Genomic DNA, 16,988 nt, shown 5'->3' on the forward strand with positions numbered 1-16,988 from the left:
ATGAACCACTTATACTACCACCTGAAAAGACAGAGCCCAAAGCTGACTCCAAGGTTCCCTGGGGCCTCCTCTCTATCCTCTGTCCCCTTGGCACAGGGGCCTGGTTTGAGGGTCTTTGGATGTCCCTCCGGCCCTGACAGAAGTCCCAGCCTGAGGCACTAGAAGGATTGAGGCAGGACGTGAGGTCACGAAAGCAGGGGGACAAAATTGGGGTACTCCTGGCGGGGGACTGTGCATCATGAGCCCTTGGTTGCTGGCTTCTAGGATTCTCGCGGCAAAGTGGGAGCAGGCCTTGATATTTTAGAAAAGAGGGCCTGGCATCTGCCAGGGTGGCACCAACCCTGGGGTGAGTCCCTATGTGGACACATGACTGGGCTCTGCCAGGAGGTGTATTAAGATATGCATCTCTGAGGGTGAAAATGGCCCCAGAGCTGTGCAGGGTGCAGCTCGAGTAACTGTAACCAGCAGCCGTGAGCCGACCCAAGGGAACTCCTGGGCCAATGGCTTCCTGTAATCCCATTAAGTCCCCACAGCTGCCCTCAAGGCGGGCGTTGTTCATCCCTCAGGTTACAAGGCTTTCTGGAATGACCTTCATTAGGAAAGTGTCTGTGCCCAGGAAGGACTGGAGGGGAAGGCACCGAGCCCTTGGTCCTGAGAAAGGGCCTCTGGCTGCCTGTCCTTCCCTGGGAAGCAGAGGGAATGGGGGCAGGGCGGGAGCCAGGAGGCGTGTGTGTGTGTGTGTGTGTGTGTGTGTGTGTGTGTGTGTGTATGCAGAGCTCACCACCCAGTGGCGGGGTGGGGGCGATGGAAGGGCCATTTGGCTCAGACTTCACTTGCCCAAAGGGCCTCCGATTAGGCTTTTGACATCGTCCCCACTGGGGTTAGACGGTGATCACAGATGCAAACTGCCAGGACTGACGTACAGTACAGTGCAGGGGATATGGTCAACGATACTGTAATAATGGTGTTAGGTGCCAGGTGGGTCCTGGAAATATCACGCTGTATGCCTGAAACTAATACAGAATAATGTTGATTGTAAACTGTACTTGAAAAATACAATTTAAAAAAATAAATGAAAGGGAGGAGGGGAGGGGGCTGCCGAGAACAAAACAATCAAGTAAACAAGCAGGTGTGTCGTATTTGTCAAATTGGGATCTGGATCCTCTCAGAACCGGCTTTTACCTTGCAGCCCTCATCTGGGCAAATGTATTGTAAGACACTTGGGTGTAAACATTAGTTTTCAGAAGACAGTCACATCGCCACTCGAACAGAGGACTTTCTAAGCAAGACTTTAAACATATGACATTTCCAAGGTGTGAACACATTCCCCCCCAGTACTTCTGTTTAAAGAATACATGTGTGTTGCCTGGTCAGGTAAAATGTTTCAGTGCATGGGGTTACGGTGTAAAATGTTAAGAAGCTGTGCAGTTTATCATTTGTGGTTATAAGTGTAATACATTAAAATGGTCTCAATTCAAAAAAGAAAAAGAAAATGCTCATCATAGGGCAGCACCTTTGTCCCACCCCGGGGGGCTGGAGGCTCGGACTGATGGCAGTCCAAGGACACGGGGCCGCTCTGTGAGGGCGCCGAGTGAAGGTCAAGGCCTGTCTGAGGAACCACTGTCCGGTCTGGAGGAGACCTAAGTCACCAGACCAAGCAGGACACCTGCTACCTCAGATAACCTTAGAAGAGCTTGACGAGAGCGAGAGGAGAGAGAGAGAGAGAGAGAGAGAGAGAGAGAGAGAGAGAGAGAGAGAGAGAGAGAGAGAGAGAGAGAGAGGAGAGAGAGAGAGGAGAGAGAGAGAGAGAGAGAGGAGAGAGAGAGAGAGAGAGAGAGAGAGAGAGGAGTCGATGAGAGATAGAGAGAGAGATAGAGAGAGAGATAGAGAGAGAGGAGAGAGAGAGATGTATAGGAGCTAGATAGTAGTAGAGAGCGGAGAGAGAGAGATAATAGCTAGAAGATGAGTGATAGATAGAGGAGATAGAGCGAGATATTCATATCTCAGAGAGAGCTCTGATAGATCGACGAGCTATCGAGCGATCGCGGCCATAACGCTCGCTCCCGCTCTCGAGGCGCTCGACAAGCGCAGCAGCGTTATCTTCGCTCTCCCTGCTTCTTACTCTCTCTGCGTCTATGCGCTCTCTCTCGGCGCTCTTCGCCTCGTCTCTGAGCTCTCGCATCGAGCTCGCTCTCGCGCTCAGCTCGCGCTGCGCTCGATATCGCGCTCAGTTGCGCCGCGCTCGCTGCTCACCGCCGGGAGGGGTCCAGAGTCCGCCCAGGCCCCTTTCCTACTCTGCTCTGGGGGCCTCAGAACAGGATGGGGTGTGAGAGGGTGGAGTGTATGCTACTCACCTCCTCCGCCCGCCTCCTCTGACGGGGGAGGGAAGAGCTTTGTTTGGACATGAGATCGGCAGTCCAAAGTAAGCAGATTGTTTATTCACTGCGACATTTTCAGGAGTAAAACAATCTGCTCGAGATGTTATTCAGCGATGGGAACAGTGGTCAGAATGACTAAAATGGTTTCAAGTGTGTGCCACCAAATGGGTTGAAACTCTGTAATGAACGCATTCCAGGGAAGTGAGAGTGAGGTTGAGGAAATAATAGGGACCACTTAGGCATGCAGCCCGTAAGTGGCACAGTTGAGACTGAACCCGGGTCTGATTCCAGCCTCCACGGGGCCCTCAATGCCACCCTGTAGGTGCCCAGAGCCTCCCATCTCAGTATCCTATGTAGACCCAGCATTTGCCTGCTATTTTCCAGCTGTAGCAGAACAGTGTGGCAAACCCAGGAAGCATTAAATAATCCCACAGCAACTTGAAAAGGGCCTGGTTCCGCAGGGTTTATTAATAGAACGGATGATTATCAAATCAGCCAAGTTGATAGCGTAAATGCCAGACCACGTGGATCAAATTTATGAGGTTAATCATGAAATGCGTTTGCCTCTGAGAGAGTCTTAGGCCCTCCGTCAGAATCCTCCTAGCTTATGGCATTGCTCAGTGCGGGGTAGGCAACAGTACAGTTTGCCCGGCTCCTCTTGCCCGCCCCCACCCCTGAGAGCTCACTCATGGTCCACGGTTGCCCCCAGCCTGTCCATGTTCACGTGTCTGACGTCACAGAGATGCACTGACATCATCAAAGGGTGCTCGTGCTCCAAATGCCAGCCTGTGTCCCGTCGCCTGCTCACCTGCCCCAAGAGCAGGAGGGATTTGTCTATAAAACAACACCCTGCTGTTTTCTGGAGCACAGCATGGCGTCCTCTCACTCTGCGTGTGAGGGCCTTCTTTCATGGGTATCAGAAATGAAGACAAACCAAAGTTTTGATCATCCTGTTTTGGAATTTTCTGGAAATTTCTGGGCCTTTCTGGACCTCGGAGCAGCCCTGCCATGTGGGAATAAAGCCAGTGTAAACTACGATCAGCCAGGCTCTGTGCTTCACGGAACTTGGCTCAGACGCTGGCTTGCAGTTTTCCCCTTTCGTGCATGGGTTCCTCAAGGACTCTTGGCATCAGGGTCCTCGTTGCTGTTTCTCCAGCGCACACTCTCCATCCTCGGAGTAGCGCCTGCCCTTGGCTTCATTTTAGGAACCAGAGACCTGCAGGTAAGATCTTCCTTGCAGGGGACCCTTCTGAATTTGAAAGTTACTATGGCTTCGAGAACTCTTTCCCCTCAGCAGCCCCTTCTCGTGCCTCCCCGGGGGGTGGCTCCCTTCCCTGGGGCATTCCTGGTCACTTCACAGGGGCTGAGTGGTGGCAGGCAAGGCCCAGAACCTCTCTCAGGGAGGAGGGAAGGAGGCCTTGTGGGGCGCAGGCACGGCCATGGCAGACTCAGCCCCAGGGCGCCTGATGTGCCATGCCAGCTCAGCCTGGTTCAGTGACCCTGAGTTGGGGGGTGAAAGGCTTAGAAAAGACAGACAAGAGAATGAAAGCTGGGTCTCGGTGGGACGCTGCTCCCTGATGAGGAGACAGCGCCCACAAGCCGTGTCTTTATTTTATAGCAGATGCCACGAGGCAGAGGAGGGGCGTGAGCAAGTTCACATCGTTCTCGTGGGTTTCAGTCCCACTCAACTACATGCACCTGAACTCTATCACGCAGGCACGTGGGGCCACGTGTTCGGACCACAGGCTCAAGCTTATAACTATGGCCATTGGCTATAATTGTGCTGGGTGGGCTCTGCCCTCCAAGCTGGGACTTGCACGTAGCAATGAGAGGACTGTGCCCTCTCCTCAGTCCAAGGCTTGAACCTGTCCAAACACTGTAGCCGCTCCCCATAAGGCCCCCTGCAAGTGGGACTGGGGCACACACTGCAGGGTGATGGTGAGGGCGACGCCGAGGCAGTCCAGGGGCACCCCATGCCTGGCACACCCCTGCATTGCTGGACTGGGAGATCCCGGGATGGTCCCATCGCCACAGCAGGGTCAGCGCCACCACCTGGCAGTGGGAAAAGAGCCACTTGAGGACCCCGGTGGGCGTTTCCCGTCCACTGTGGAGGAAGTCCTCACTTTCCTGTGTGTCCTTGTATCGCCTGTTCCCGGAAGGTCGCTGTCATATGGCCACGAGGACTTCCACAGCTGGGTCTACAGTCACAGCCTGGGGCGAGTCTCAGCCTTGGGAAGGGAGAAAGGAGGCATGGGGACAGGGAGGCTATGTCTGAGTGGCATCAGCCCTCAGCCGGGAGGGGGACCGCCCATCACGTGAGGCTCCATGGGACCCAGTGGCTTGCCCCCGCTTGGCTGCCTTGCTCATCTGAGGGCCTCACTGTCAGGATGCAGCAAGCTGTCCTGGCCTGGAGCAGGTCTAAGCTGAGACTGGGCTCCCAAGAGCGAGAGGCCCTGGGCGGAGCCTGGGGAAGGCAAAGGGGGAGTGTGTGTGCGTCTGGGGGAGGACCGGCTCTGCTGTCCCAACTCGCAGCCAGAGACCAGGGTCCCCTGCAGCCTCTCCCTGCTGGTTGCTCTTCCTGGGCACCAGTCTGCCAAGCTGAGTCCACCCTCTCATCGGGGACCCACCTGCCTCAGGAACCCACTTCTCCTCCTTAGCCACCCCCAACCAGAAACCTCTGGGTTTCTCCGAAGAGTAGGACGCTGCTGGAACAGACGTTTAGCTCCAGTCTCCTGCCCCTTGGCCCCACTTCCAGAGGATGCCTGTCTCATGGCCCATTTAAGTCCTTCTCCACACTCCGCCACCTGCTAAATTGGATGGAAATTGCCTTTGACATGTGCCGTCGGTGGCTGGGTGCTCAGGCTGAGGGAACAGATGAAGCTGAACTAATCCTGATTCACAGTGGCCGGGACCAGAGAGGACACATTGGCAGAAACAGGCCACGGCGGCCCTCTGTGGGGGGAGGGCGTCAGAACGGTTTTTGAGAACAATGGGATTTTGTGTAAGATCCAGAGCAGTGAGCGGGAGATGGCCAGTGAAAAGGGTCAGCAGGGCCCAGCACTGAACAAAGGCTGGGCACCGTTTCACTAGCTGTGTGACCGGGGGCATGTTCTTTAACCTCCCTGTTTCCTCATCTGTGAAGTGAGGATGAGGACTCAGAGAGTGTGCGCAGCACCCAGCTAAGCGCCCGGCGCACAGTGGATACGAGAGACGCCGGTCCCCACCCTTGCTCCCTGCCCTGGGCGTAATGTGTCACACACACAGTGGGGTCTCCCACTGCTGCCCAAAGGCCAGTCTGCTGGGCTGTGCTTCCCGGGAGACGGGGCCAGGAAATCCCGCGAGCATTTTGATTTGTGCCACTCAGAGTTATTTCCATCCTCTGCTCATCATTTTGAGAAACAGAGGCAATCCGTGTGAGATCAACCCTGGATAGTGGACCAGGACTGTGGCCAGATCTTGGGGGTGGGGATCATTGTGTTGTCCTTCACCCCCGATTCCCACTGGGCTCTCTTGGGCAGTGAAGCCAGCTCTGAGGGGGGTAATGACACATCCATGGCGGGGGGGGGGGGGGGTGGTTTAAGCACTTGGGGACCAGGTCCCATACAATGGATCATGCTTCGGCTGCAACAGCTCTTACCTACGGGAGGGGGCTGATGAACACGGGGTTCCGTCTTTCCCCTCCCGCTCACCCATCCCTCAGGTTGCCCCTGTCTTGCCTGGCGATTCTCTGAGACGTTTGTGGTAGAAAGAGGGAGGGGGAGGGGGAGGGGGACAAGAGCAGCCAACATGCGTGTCCCCTGCTGATGAGAAACAAGGCGAGGTTTCGGGGCCTAGAGAGCAATTCTCTCATGGTGCTCGACAAAACGAAGGGAATCCCTTAGAAACTGCTTTGGGGCGGTTTGGTTTTGATCTCTGAGCCTGGACCACAGGGGACCCAGCTCCATCCACAGCGTTTGCTCTGTGTCTCTTCCTCAGAGCTGGTGCTCGGAGGAGAGCTGCACGCCTGGGTAGCAGGACACACTGACCCGTGACGCCCAACCCCCGGCAATGCTGACATCTGACAGCACAGGGTGAGGGCTCTGCAAAGGGCCTGTCTCACGCCCCAAGCCCATTACAAACACTTACTGAGCACTGTGTACACGCTCCTAAGCACCCCACGTGCACGGTTGTCGTGCTCACCCCCATATTCCAGGGGGGCAAAGTGCCGTAGCCAGAGGGGAAGAGACTTGCCCCGGGCCACATGGACAACAGTGGTGGAGCCACGATGCATGGGCCGCCCGTGCTCAGCCGTGACACTCCAGTGACCACAGGCCACGTGGCCCGTGGTGCAGATGAGCCCCTGCAGGCGAAACACATGGGGAGCTTAAGCCATGGTTTCCCCACCCCTGTGCAAGGCTGTTCTTGAACGCTTAGCTCGTCCCTGGCCTGTTTCTATTCCCACGTAAAGGTCACTGAACCGGCCAGATCCTGAGTGTCTGGCTGAGGCCAGGGCAGGGGGTGCTGGGAGCACTGGCCCACCCAGGAATGGAGGAGGGGCTTTTACTGGAAAAAGGCCAGGCCACGCTTATCCAGCTGCAGGTGCAGGTCAGCCAGGAGGATGCCAGCCTTCGCAGTCACCTGAGTACAGAGCTGGCGAAATTGATTGCTGGAGCCCGTCCTGGCTCATTAGCAATCAGGGTTAATTACTGCCACGGCTGATCCCATGGCCAGAACATTTTCTACGAGGTGGAAATTGTCAGTCTGAGCAAATGAGGAAATCGCTGGGCGGACAGGGGGTTATCCCAGGGGAGCAGGACCTGTCAGGTGGCAGTAGGAACCCTGCTAAGGTGTGAACATGTGGCACTCCCGGCAGGCTCCTAGACTCCTGGCAGGCACCTGGGGGCACCGAGGGCTGGCTGACTTGCATGGACAGGATCCCAGCACAGGGCTGGTGTCGGACTCCTGACTCTCTGCCCAGCTCTGTTGCTGACTGGCTCTGTGACCCTAGGCAAGTCACTCACCTCTCTGATATTCAGTTTCCCCATAAGTAAAACCAACTAAGTGCCAATCCTTCTGGATTTGTCATGGTGAGCACCCCTTTGGGGGGCCTGCCTTACCACTCATGTACTAGTGAGGAGGCTCTGGCAGGAGAGGGGCGTGGACATTCTCTCCATGGCCACCAGGGGGCGCGCAGACCTAACAAGAGGCCTGAGCAAGCCCAGGAAGGGCTCTGGGGAGGGGTGATCACTAGCAGATCAGGAATTGGAGTGTCATTTTGGAACTGGGGGTAAGGAGGAATCTGGCCTGAGAGGAAAGGCTAAGGAACCTCTTCCTGGGATTTGGGATGGAGGCTGAGGCTGGTGGCTGCAGAGGCAGGCAGGAGAGGGCCGAGAGGACCTGGAGGACCCACTTCATCTCGTCCATGTGGGTCATAAAGCCATCGGTGCAGGCAATGTCCGAGGGCGAGTGCCCCCCCACCCTCCCACCACCACCACCACCTTCAGCCTCTTGTTCTGCTGCCTGGCCAGGGCCAGCACCTGCCAAGGCAATGCCTGATCAGCCCCAGCGCAGGCCTTTCTCTAAGACGCAGGGCCTGCAGGGGGCAGGCACCCAGGCCATGCACCCCCGGGGCCTCCGGTGCCCCTGCCTGGCTAGAGGCTACTGTGCTGGCCACTCCAGGCCCTGACTGCATGCAGCTCTCACTGGGCGGCAATGCTGGGATGGGAGGGCGGGGTCCTAGCCTGGGAAGCCCAGGGGCAGGGCCTGGCCTCGAGTACCCGGATGAGCTGGAGAATCGGGCCATCGCATGCTGGGCTGCGATGGACACTCACCTCTCTGATCTCCTCCACGGATGTATGTATATGTAATAAATCTTCATCTGTATGTATATGTGTAAATCTTTTTTGGTAAGTTTTAGTTTTTTTTTTCTTTTTTGGTAAATTTGTATGTAAATACGTCATTTTCTCCTGTTAATCTGCCTCAGATCAATTTGGTTTTGAGTCCAGCAAGAAGAATTTAGAAGAGTAGAAGGAGTCCGGCCAGAGTGGCTCAGTGGTTGAGCATCAACTTATGAACCAGCAGGTCACGGTTTGATTCCCAGTCAGGGCACAGGCTCAATCCCCAGTAGGGGGTGTGCAGGAGGCAGCGATCAATGATTCTCTCTCATCATTGATGTTTCTATCTCTCTCTCCCCCTCCCTTCCTCTCTGAAATCAATAAAAATATTTTTAAATAAGATAAAATAAAAGGCACATATGCCATAATGGCCAAAAAAAAAAAAAGAAAGAAAGAAAAAAGAAAAGAAGGGTAGAAGGAAAATTATTTTTCCTCGGCCCACAACACCACGCTGCCCACCGCTCTAGGGAGACAGAAAAGGATGCTGGTGGCTACAGCACAGAGGCCAAGGGCAAGGGACTCTTTGCCCAGGATGGTCCTCTACCTGAGGTCTCCCCTCCCCGGTCTTCAGGGCAGATGGACCCGGGCTCCTCATCCATGCTCTGCCGATTAACCTGTCGACGGAGGAAACGTCGGAACCTGCAGAGAATTTTTGTGAGTTGATTAGAGCCAAGCTGACAACATCCCAGGGAGCGAGGTCTCAAATGCTCCCAGTAACAGTTGTGCAGTTCATTCTCTGCATTTGAAACGGGGAGGGACTGCCAGGGGGGCGGGGGGAGCAAGTAGGAGGGGGAATACAGGATAGTGGACATTCTGTGCTCTCGTGAGGGTGGTTATTCCAAAGGTGCACGGAGCAGTGGGCAGGGCTTGCTTAAGGCAACGGCAAACCTTTCACTAAAGAAGTTACATGCCTGGGGCGTAGCTGCCCACCATGACCTGCCCCGTTGGGAATTTATGATCACATCACCCTGTGAGGTTGCTTTCCACATGTGAGAAATGCTCACCTGTCTGAATTCAAATAACGGACGTGGGGACAGAAGTGTGGCAAAAAACGAGACTTTTACTACGTTCTTGCAAGAGCGGGTGTCCAGTTGAACAGGCGCACACGGAGCAGTGGTCACACGCTATGTATCCCTAGGGAGTGAGAGTCCTTCCTCCGGTTCCTCATTGGCTGAGTACTATGGGGTTAATAGTTTCCTCATATGTCACCTGGGTCTTTTTTTTTTTTTTAATTGCCCAACTGTCTCTTATTGGGCCATTTAAGAAAAGGGGTGGGGGAGGGCGCTGAGGCCTTTTCTAGTTGTCTCCACCTCCCCCTGTCTAGTTGAGGCAGGTGTAAGGTGTTTTGTCCTGGGCACCTGGGGGTTTCCACCGTGATGCTGGCTCATGTACACAGTTCTTTGTTCTTATACCCTCGCCCCTCCTCCCTGCATGCTGTTTGCCCTGGGGAAATTCAGTAACGTTTCCGTTAAAAGTTGACTATGCTGAAGATTGATCACAGAGGCCTATTTCCTACACATAGACCCCCCCGCCCCCTTTTTGGGTCCACAACCCCGAGTTTCCTCCTCAGTAAGGTGAGGGTACTTTTGCCTAATTCTCCGGGTTGATCTAAAGGTTAGAGAAGAAGCATGAGTCTCACAGGAACACAATTAGAGCTTGAAGTGGCGGCGGTCTTTTCCATCTGCCCTGCTGCCAGCTCGCCGGGCAGGAGCTGCGGGACACCACTGCCTGCAGCGCCATCCCTCAGCTCAGTGCCTGGCACGGAGCCCCGCCGCGATGTAGTTTGTGTGACAAATTAATAAGCCACTGGGCATCGGAGCTTATCAGACCCTGAAGCCAAGACCTGGTGTCCAGTGGGAACGGGAGCAGCAGCTCTGGAGTTTCGGAGGAAGAGAGGCCAGGCTGGAGGCGTGGATCTGGGGTCGGATACGCACATGCGAGGTCCTGGAACAGGGTGGGGGGAAGGGGGGCAGAGTCGCACCTGTCCCCAAACCAGGCTTTCCACTGAGCTGCCAAGTGCGTATGCGTTCACATGAGCACAGAAATGCACCCTCCAACGCAAATGCACTAGCAGTGAGGCGGGAGCGGGGGTAAGGTGAGAGCCGGGGTGGGGATGGGGTGGTGACCATGAGCTCCCCACAGGGAACCCCAGCTAGTGGACAGCAGTGCTCAGAGGCAGCTCAGTCCTGGAGAGGGGCGTCCCAGAGACGGCTGAGGGATCTGTGGAGCTCCAGGCCAGAGAGCAGAGCCGACTTTGGGGAAGGGTTGCGTTATGAGGCGAATTGGGTGCCGCCCAATTTCATCAGAAGGCGACTGTCTTTGGCAATAGGGCCTTTAAAGAGGCAATGAGTCAAAATGAGGGCGTTGGGATGGGTCCTGATTCAGTATGACTGGTGTCCCAGTGGGAAGACAGCCACCGGCACGCCAAGGCGAGGCCTCAGGAGAAACCAACCCTGCGAGCACTTGATGCCGGACCTCCAGCCTCCAGACTGAGAAAACAGATCTGTGTTGTTGAAGCCCCTGGTCTGTGGCACTCTGTCGTGGCAGCCCCAGCTGACAATACACCATGTCTGTCAGCCCCTGGGGGGAGAGGGATCTCCACCAGGGCCTTTGGGAGAGAGAAGAGCAGGGCTGGGCCTCCTTCCTCTGGGCCTGTTTCCCTTGGGCTAAGGCAGGAGGCAGGGCCTATGCAGCCGCTCCATCCCCACCCGAGGGAAGAGAGCTCAACCCCCGCCCATCCCCCCCCCCCACGCCCCCCCACCCCCACCCAGAACTGGACGTTCTGCCTGTGAAAGGCCAGGCTTGGTGGGGGAGGAGGCCTTGGGGCTGAGGGAGGAGAAATCACCTGTCAGGCTGACCACTGTCCCTTCCCTGAAGCCCTGGAAGGGGGTCCTGGGGGTGTGGCCAGGAGGTGGGAGAGCATCAAACCCAGGGGGTGGGGGTGGGGGGTGGGCAGGACAGGAAAGGAAGGGAGTCCGGAGGGACAGCCTAGTGTCATCCCAAATAACTTATTTTCCACCCACCTGCAAGCCCTGTCCCTATCACCCCAGGCAAAGTATGTCCTGCTCGCATCCACAAATGCCCCTTTGGACCACAGTCAGACCCAAGTTTTCTCCTTTTGCTTAATGCAGTCTCCCCTGGGGCATTACAGAAGCCGGTGCCATGGCGTGGGTGAGCCTGGGAAGGGACCCTCCTCCCTCCTCTGCTGAGAGCCCCAGAGCCTGGAGCCGGACCAGGTTCTCCTTCTTGACCCTGAACATTTGCCCTTGGAGGGGACGCTTCCTCGCCTTCCCCGAGCCAGTCACATCAATTTTATAAATTGCCTTTATTGAAGAAAATAAAATTACACGGAAATATACAAATCAGCAAAAGCGATGTGTATCAGTTCATTCAATCTCCGTTGCCATCATCCGTGGTTGAGGGCGATGGTTTATTGCTTATTTCTTCTTGTCTGAAGGGCTCAGCTTGTCCAATAATTGCTGAGTCTTAACTTTTTTCGCACCGTTGTTGGCAAGGGAAATTAATGCTACTATTTCGATGGTCACTGAAGCTTGTGTTTTGATCTCTTCCCTGCCTGCACTTGCGAATCAGTGAGAATGAACTCCAAGTACAATTTGTCCGTGGTAACTCCACCCATCTTTGAAACAAGAGGAATTTAATGATTTCTGACCTGCAGATCTTACTTCCTTGTCCCACTCAGCCAGCTCATTCTCTTTAAAATATGACGAGGGCAGCCGGGTAGCTCAATGGGTTAGAGCGTCGTCCCCATAAGCCAAGGTTGTGGGTTTGATCTCCCAGTCAGGGTCAGGGCACATCCAAGAAGCAACCAATGAATGCATAACTAAGTAGAACCAGAAATCGATGTGTTGTGGACCAACATTCGCGAGAATAAGACCACCGACTCCAATTAGGTCTTAAACAGCAAGCGAGGATTTATTGAGCTGGCCAGCGACTACAGTTACAGCACCCTGACGAAGCAGAGGCTGAACTGCCGTGCCGACTACAGGAGCTACATTTTATTATTAAATTCTGTGGAGGCCCAGAGAAAAATGTGTCTTTCAAATTCTGGGCCCCCCAATATGAAGGAAACTCTCTTTATTTATACTTTTTCCAGTCCTTTGTCTCCCAAATTTGGAATGAGACTTCCGGGCCTTCTGAGAAAGAAGGCCTGCGTGCTGGGAAGGGGCCATGAGACCATATCTCAAGGCCTAGCCTGATGTCAGTACCTTCCTATCTATGTGTTCTAGGACAGCGTGTCCTGCCTGGCCGAAGCGCCAGATATGCAGCCCAGCACAGATGTTCCTCTCTCTAAGGTAAAATAAATAAAAGGAAACCTGACGTAGGGCATAAAGTTCATTCAACATATGACACAAAGTGGGAGGACACTGTGGGGGTTCAGGACGAGTTACCCCAAGATGTGCCTGAGTGGTGTGTGGATTGTTCTGAGCTCTGTGGGCTCAAAAGAAACTTCTGCCCCTCCCCTCATACCTACCTAGAACTTGAATTCGGGGCTTTGCCTAGAGTTAGAGATGATCAGAGATAACGTTTTATGACCTATCTGTACGGCAGAGCAAACCTCTAATTAGTGATCATCTGCTCTTCTAATCATCCTTCAGTGACCTTCCTCCCCTCTGAAGCCCCAAGGTCATCATTAGCTTGGGATGTCTTATACACCCATGTTCCCTTTCTGTCTTGGAACCTCTCATGCGTGTGGGATCTCTGTCTCATGTGTGCAGAGTTCCCTTACGTGTGCATATGTTAAACTTGGTTATTTTCTCTTGCTAACCTGTCTCATGTCTATTTGACTATTGGACCAGCCGAGAGAGCCTAGAGAGCAGAGCAACGTTCCTTCCTCCCCCCCCAGCACCGTCTAAGCTCGCCCCTGCCTCACAGCTCTCCACTCTCTCCCTCTGCATCCAGGAGAAGTGACGGAGGCAGTGACCCTATGCCACCCCTTCATCCATTCAAAGGCCAACTAGGACCACTGTGTTGGGCTTTCTCTGGGATTTTCCTACACTGAGTTGCATAAACCAAGAATTGTTTCTGTCTTCCAAATTGTGACACAAGCCAAATAGTCCCAAGGGCCCCCAATGCGGACACATCCTGCCCTTCCGTCTTGGCACTAACGTCATGGAACACAGTGAGGAACCGCATGAAAAGCAGACGCTCGGTCCTAACCTACGACCCTTTGAATATGGAAGCTAGTTTTTCATTGATTAAAAGTGTGGGAGAAAATATTTGCAAATCATCTATCTTATAAGGGATTAATATCCACAATATATAAAGAAGTCCTACAACTCAACCAAAAACCAAACAACCTGATTCAGAAATGGGCAAGGAACTTGAATAGACATTTCTCCAAAGAAATACAATGGCCAATATGCACACGAAAAGATGCTCAACGTCACAAAGTATCAGGGAAATGAAAATCAAACCACAGTGAGAGGCCCAGATACCCATTAGGGCGACTGTTACAAAGCACACACACAAAATCACAAGTGTGGGTGACGATGCAGAGAGATTGAAACCCGCTGCATTGTGGCTGGGGATATAAATTGGTACAGCCACTATGAAAAACAGTATGGTGGTTCCTCAAAAACTTAAAAATAGGATTAGCACATGACCTAGCAATTCCATTTTGGGGCATATCCCCAGAAGAACTAAAAGCAGAGACTCGGCGAGGTATTTGCACACCCATATTCATAGCAGCATTACTCACCACAGCCAAAAGGTGGAAGCAGCCCAAGTGTGGAATATACACTGAGTGGCCAGATTATTATGACCACCTGACGTTGCAGGCAAATTAGCCGTACACTGCATCGTATGGGATATGGAAGCCTAAGGCCTGTTCGAACACCTTTGCTGTCTGCAGTTACCAAGATAAAACATCTCCAACTCACACAGGAACACAAAGATTAGACAGTCGAGCATTGGAAAAAAGGCATGTGGTCAGATGAATCACGTGTCCAGTTGCATCATGCAGATGGCAGAGTGAGAATTTGGCGGAAACAGCATGAAAGCATGCACCCCACATGCAAGAGTACAACCCTTCAAGCTGGTGGGGGCAGTGTTATGGTTTGGGGCATGTTTTCCTGGCATGATTTGGGCCCTTTAGTTTGTGTGGAACAACATCTGAATAGCACAACATACCTAAGTATCGTTGCTGATCAAGTTCATCCTATCATGTTGATGGCGTATCCCAATGGAGATGGCTTCTTCCAACAAGACAATGCGCCATGCCACGGTGTTCGTATTGTGAAGGAGTGGTTTCAAGAATATGAAGGAGACTTTACCTTGCTTAGGTGGCCCCCACAATCACCAGATCTCAATCCAATTGAGCATTTGTGGGACGAAGTTAAAGGAGCCATCAGGTAGCTGGTTCCACAACCATTAAATCTCACAGAACTGGACAGTGCTATTCATCAGGCATGGTGTCAGATTCCTCGCATCATCTTTCAGCATCTCGTGGAGTCAATGCCAAGAAGAATCACCACAGTACTGAAGGCAAAAGGTGCCCAACGAAGTACTGATGGGGTGGTCATAAATAATCTGGCTACTCAGTATATATATATATATATATATATATATATATATATACACACACACACACATACTAGAGGCTCGGTGCACAAAAATTTGTGCACTCAGGGAGGGTCCCTCAGCCCGGCCTGTGCCCTCTCACAGTCTGGGACCCCTCAGGGGATGACCACCTGCTGGTTTAGGCCAGCTCCCCGACAGTCAGACATCCCTCTGGCAGCCCGGGGATTTGCATGTTTCTCTTTTATTAGATTAGATCATGGTGTGTTTTTTCTTGCCATCATTAGCCATAGTAACTGTTGCTTATGTATTAAAGTTCTATTCCTGCTAAGTCTAGAAGCAGCCTCAGAATCCTTCTCACCATTCATCTTAAGTCTGATGCTTAGTTGATCAGAATTAATACCTGAGATGAAGCCTCTTACTGCAGGTGTATCCCAGAATGTATGGCATCCTCTCTGCTTTATGATCCAGCTAATAATACATTGCCTCAATCATGTTGATTGAGGTCATTTTTCCCCTTGCAGTTTCTAGTAGTAGATTACCATCTACTGCCTAGGAAGTAAAATTGACTGTCTCCCTGTAGATTGCAAAATAAGGCATTTTTCTCATCAATAAAATGTCATTCTTTCAGCATGAGTAATTTTGTCAACAACGTTTTGAGGCAGTAACAGTTTATAACAAATTGAGTGAATTATTGTTTCAGGTACTGTGCTGTGTCATACACAGATTTCATTTTATCTTTGCAACAACTCTATACAGTAGGTACTGTAATGACACAGATGAGAACACTGAGGTATAGAGAGAACAGGTAACTTGACCAGTAAAACCCAAAAGTGGCTGAGTCTCATTTCAAAGCCATGAGCCTTGGCATTTAACCATTACACTCCACTCAGTACTGTGCTAGAGCCTGCTCTCACTGGCTCACACATTTTCAGGAATTTTGTAAGCTGGTTGTTAAACATGTTCATTATTAAAAATTAAATTATGTAATCTTAAAAGTGAATAAATTACATTAAAACCAAAGGAAAATACATACTCTAAATTAATCACTCCTCAATTATTTACTACACTTTATTGTTCTGACTCTTGACATTATTTATATCTTTTGGGTCTTTCTGGTAGAATATAATAGTGTATTACCGCATGTTTCTCCTCAGCTCTGCACTTAGTAGTATCACATTAGCAGCTGAAATCAGCCTTGGATGGAGAATTTATGCCACAGAAATTGGCCGACAGTATAAATCAGAGTTTTGTTTTCTTTGATTGAGAGTCAGTTGTTAAACATTTATCAGCACAACACTGACCACATTGGTGGTGGTGGTCTTGTCAGAATGTGTTAGATTATGCAGATGAAAATCTATTTAAACAGATTTGATATAGATATTTTCAAAGATGGAAGAATTGCCCCTGTCAACTATGTTAGTTGATTCGTATCTTCACTAATTGTCATCACTGCAAAGTTTTCAGTCCCCATATGGATTGCTGGATATAATATGTCATGCCCTGTCCATGTCCCCCTCCCTTTGTAGCCTTTGTTACCTTAAGGACTCTAGTTTTCCATTTATATGTTTAAGTACCAACCTTACTGGCTTAAAAATGTAAGCTTTCAACACTGCTCTGTTCCGTATCCTTCCAATGAAAAGTGGAGTTGGGTTGCGGCACAGGAGAGAAATTCAGAAAGGGAATATTGAAGTAATGACTGCAGTAGGAGAAGAGGGAGCCTATTTCCCGGGCCACAGACGCTGGTGCCCTGGACCACAGGGCTGGCAGCTTCTCCGGGTGGCTGCAGCCTGGGACCTCGGGGCGGGTGGCTTGTCCATCTCCTGGGCCGCAGCCAGCCTCAGGCGCTGGCGCCTGGACCGCAGGTGGGCAGCTTCTCCGTGTCCCCTGTGATGCAGTGTGGGCAGCTTCTCCGGCCTGCTGAGGCCTGGGATCACAGGGCAGGTGGCTTCTTCATCTCTCAGGCCACAGCCAGCCTCAGGCGCTGGAGCCGGACTTCTCTGTCTCCCCTGACTTCTGCATCTCCAATAGGCCTGGAGCGGCCAGAGCCGGGATGCTTGCATGGTAGCTGTGGCTGCAACACAAGTATCCCGGCTCTGTCCTCTGCCATCTTTGTTGGGTTAATGTGCATATCTCTGGATCGGTTGGTGGGTGTGGCTGGTGGGCGTGGCTTGGGCATAGCGAAGGTACGGTCAATTTG

This window comes from Myotis myotis, unplaced genomic scaffold (genome assembly GCF_014108235.1).
Source record: "Myotis myotis isolate mMyoMyo1 unplaced genomic scaffold, mMyoMyo1.p scaffold_m19_p_6, whole genome shotgun sequence".
NCBI classification, from domain to species: domain Eukaryota; kingdom Metazoa; phylum Chordata; class Mammalia; order Chiroptera; family Vespertilionidae; genus Myotis; species Myotis myotis.